Source organism: Asparagus officinalis, chromosome 5, assembly GCF_001876935.1.
Source record: "Asparagus officinalis chromosome 5, Aspof.V1, whole genome shotgun sequence".
NCBI classification, from domain to species: Eukaryota; Viridiplantae; Streptophyta; class Magnoliopsida; order Asparagales; family Asparagaceae; genus Asparagus; species Asparagus officinalis.
This window is the reverse complement of record NC_033798.1, coordinates 86,539,035-86,543,032: the sequence shown is the minus strand read 5'-3', so window position 1 is coordinate 86,543,032 and position 3,998 is coordinate 86,539,035.

Sequence of the window (3,998 nt, the reverse complement as noted above, 5' to 3'; positions counted from 1 at the left end):
TCTACAGATGATCGGATCGCTCACTTGCTACATGAGCATCAGATTATAGAAGTTTTGTACATGCTTTAAGGGCTCTCCCTTGCCTTTGTATTTCTCAATATGTTGCATTTTGAGCTTGGTGCATGGAGTGTTCATAATTCAATCAGAAAGCAGAGTGTTCCCACCGCCCAGTCGTAACCAGATAAAAATTAGTGGTGGTGGGGCCTAGAGCAATGTGGAGATATCTGATGCCGCACAACATTATTCATGTAGCTGTTAGACCCTAGAGGGGAGGATGATTAGGGTCTTATGCTAATCTAATTCGATTTTATGCTAATAAAAACTTATTAATAAATTATTCTTACAAGATAGATGTACAATATGATATGAGCAAGAATATACAATATGAACAAAGAGATATATCCTATATGGTGAAATATATGGAAGGATATATAAATAACACAAGAGTAAACAATCTAAACTAAAGATACAAATATGATAGGGCAATATAAACAATGCAAACACACAATATAATCACGGAGTTCGGACCTTCCGTCCTACGTCTCCGCTCCCCACTCCCGGGAAGAAATACACTATCACAACCGGGTTTTCTATGCTTACCCGAATAACGTTTACACTTCACACTCGGTTTTCTAGCTAACTAAAAACTTTACAACTACACACTTGCAATCACACTCTGTACCCTCTAAGTGTTGGCCTAGTCCGTATCCTCCTCCTCAAGTGCTCGGATGTAACCTCTCCCTAGGTTCGTCAACCGACGCCACTCCTATTAGATTCGACCCTGTCTCTCACCACACACTATTCTCGGTGTACAAGTGTATTACAAGTGATACTCACAATATAAGTTCAAATACAATGTTTTGTTCTCTATAATGAATGAGAACACAATGAAGCTCACTCTCGCTAAATCACACACCACTACCCAACAATATATAGTATGAAAATATTATAAGCTCAACAACGGTGTGTGTGATAAAAGCGAACAATGAAATTGCGACTCAAGTTAATATAGCTAAGATATGAATGTGAATAATGAATTAGTAAGCTATATGAAAGATTAGTTTAGAAAACTTCTCAATAAATAAGAAGGACTGTAGAATGATGATGAGGATGAGATCCTTAATTGGAAATGAATGCCTCTTCTTGTTGTAGAAAACTCCTCTTTTGAAACAAACCATAAACAAGCTTAAACACTTGTTAATCTCTTTATAAAACTCACTTTAAACAAAAATTCTTAATTATTAGAAAGAGGAAGGCACTGGGGTATTTATACCCACTCAAGACATCAACCAAAACCATATTGAAAAGACCAAAATACCCCCAGAACATCAGATAAAAAATAGCCGTTATAACACAATGATCAGATCGGCGTCGATCGTGAAATACTGACGGTCGACCGCGAAGAAAAAAAAGAGGGCATACTGTTCTGGAAGGCAGGCGGTCGACTGTGGCGGTCGACCGTGAAAGACTCTGGACATGCTACGGTCGACCGCTATGATCGACCGCAAGCCATTAAACGTGGCGGTCGACCGCAAACTGACACACAGAAAATACAGGTTTTGAACCTGTTTTGGCTGGCTTAAAAAATATGTTAAAAATATTAGATCATTTCCAAAAATAGTAAAACTTTGGAGAAAGTTTCTAAAAGAGAAAATAAACATGTTTGGAAAGGAATTTTTGGAAAAGGAATTTTTAAAAATGCAATTTTCGTTTGTGAAAACTAACTGTTTTTGAAAAGTGTACATAAAACCTGTTTTTCATGAACACAAAAATTGAACTATGACTTATGAAATTGTGTTTGTATATCATGAATACTTTGTATATGTATTATGAACTATGAAAAATATATAAGCAAGAAACATCAACTATTGTTACAATGTTTTGGCAAAAATCATTTTCATAGAAAGAAAATCAAACTGTGTGTGCATATATGTTGAGCTTTAAACATAATCACACAATATACGTTAACAAACTCATTTTTATACTTAAGGAAAGCGCACACATGATCTTGAATCTTTAACTCTTGATGTATATAGCTTTTCACCATGTGTAGAATTCCTGAAAGGGAAAACAAACCACAAATACTAGAAAACAAATTAGTTATAAATTATTTGGTAAATCATCATCAAAACCAAAGGGCCACAATAGCATGCTCATTGCTGAGACTGGGACTCTCACCATTTGCTTCCATATGCTGCGGTGGTTGTCGGGGATGTGTGGCAGAGCGTGTCTGTTAGTGAGGTAGAGGAGGGATGTATTCAGTGCGCTCCTCCTACCCTCACTGTTTAGATGAGCCTCCAGGGGGAGGAGCGATGAACTATGGAGAAGGTTGTTGGGGAGGAATCATGTTGAGATGTTGAGAAGTTCATCTATGAAGGGATCGTATTGTTATTGAAGAGATCGGGAGATTCTTCGGGCGTATTCCTCCCGTTGGGCTTGAGTGATGTAGCATGCATTATGTGTTTCTTCCATAAGAGGAATTGATGATTGATCTGGATGATCTGAATCAGCCATCTTCCCTAAAGGAGAAAAGAGGCCCCATGACGGGCGCCAAACTTTTAATGCACAGATGATTAATAGCAAAATTTAGGGTTGATTATAAAGGAGTTAGGGTCCATTGATCTCCTTTGATGGCTGATCCGTAGATAGAAAGAGAGTCATGCAAATGTGCACTACGTTAGAGGGCCGAACATAGATTCTCTGGTGATTCATTTGATGATCAAATTAGTTATGATCTGAAGGGGAGAAAAGAACTGATATAATTCTCTAAGTGTGCAGAAATTACGTACATTTGGTTAATAGGCGATGTGCCTATTTATACTGAGGTGACAAAGGGTAATTATGTAATCTCGATCAAGTCCAAGCAGTTAGCTTATTCGGCTGAGAGTTTACAAGTATCGGCTGCAGGTGGAAGGAGTTACCCGTATGATCAATGCCACAGTGACAAGAGGGGTACGGTGCTGATAAGGTCTGATGAGTTATTAAGACTTTTAGAGAGGATGTAATGATGACTCCGACCGTGCATTTAATGTGATGGTGATTGATTATTAGCGAGAGGTCCAAGAATGACCGCCTTTCATCTCAGCTCTAGAAGAGAGCCAAGAAAAGACACATCTTGTCTCAACTCTCGAGGGAGACGAGAAGGGATGCCTTTCGTCTCGACCTTTGAGGAGGGAGAGAAGGGACGCCTTTCATCTCAGCCTTTGAGAAGTCAATGTGTTTGAGTCAGTGTGTAGTCTACTTGAGACACATGTCAAGACACATGTCAACCAATCAAATGTGATTAACACTTGATTATTTCTATAACACAACAGTTTTAGACTAGAGCTTAGATTTAAATTTTAAGTGCTATTGATTTAGGACTAGGATTTATATTTGAAGTTATGGTGTTGTTGGTTTAGGACTATGATTTGGATTTGAATTTAACAAGTTATTGGTTTAGGACTAGGAATTGGATTTGAATTTAAGGTGTTATTAGTTGTGTATGATTGCTATTAGGACTAGGATTTCAAAATCCACACTCCTGGACTCTATAGTTTTTAATAAGAAAAATTTAAGAGAAAGTCCAAGTTAAAATTGGTTGATTATGATCTCACTCTATGGATTTTCTCTCTCCTCTTCTCTTTACTTATTTAAATATTTAATATATTTCAAATTAAGTATATTTAATTTTAAAATATTATTTATTCCTATGTTTTTTATATATTAACATTGAATATATTTAATTTTAAAATATTTGTAATAAACTTCTTTTCTATTCGATTCATAAACTTCTTTTCTATTCGATTAATAAACTTCTTTTCTATTCGATTCATTTAAAATAAAATATATTTAATACAATTTAATCACTTAATATATTTAATAGGTAACATTAAATTAGATATATTTATTGTTTATAATTTGTTAAATATATAAATATTTTAAATATTTGATATTATATTACACTCATTTCAAACTTTTATTTAAATGTTAGAAGTGAAATATATTAAATTCATAAA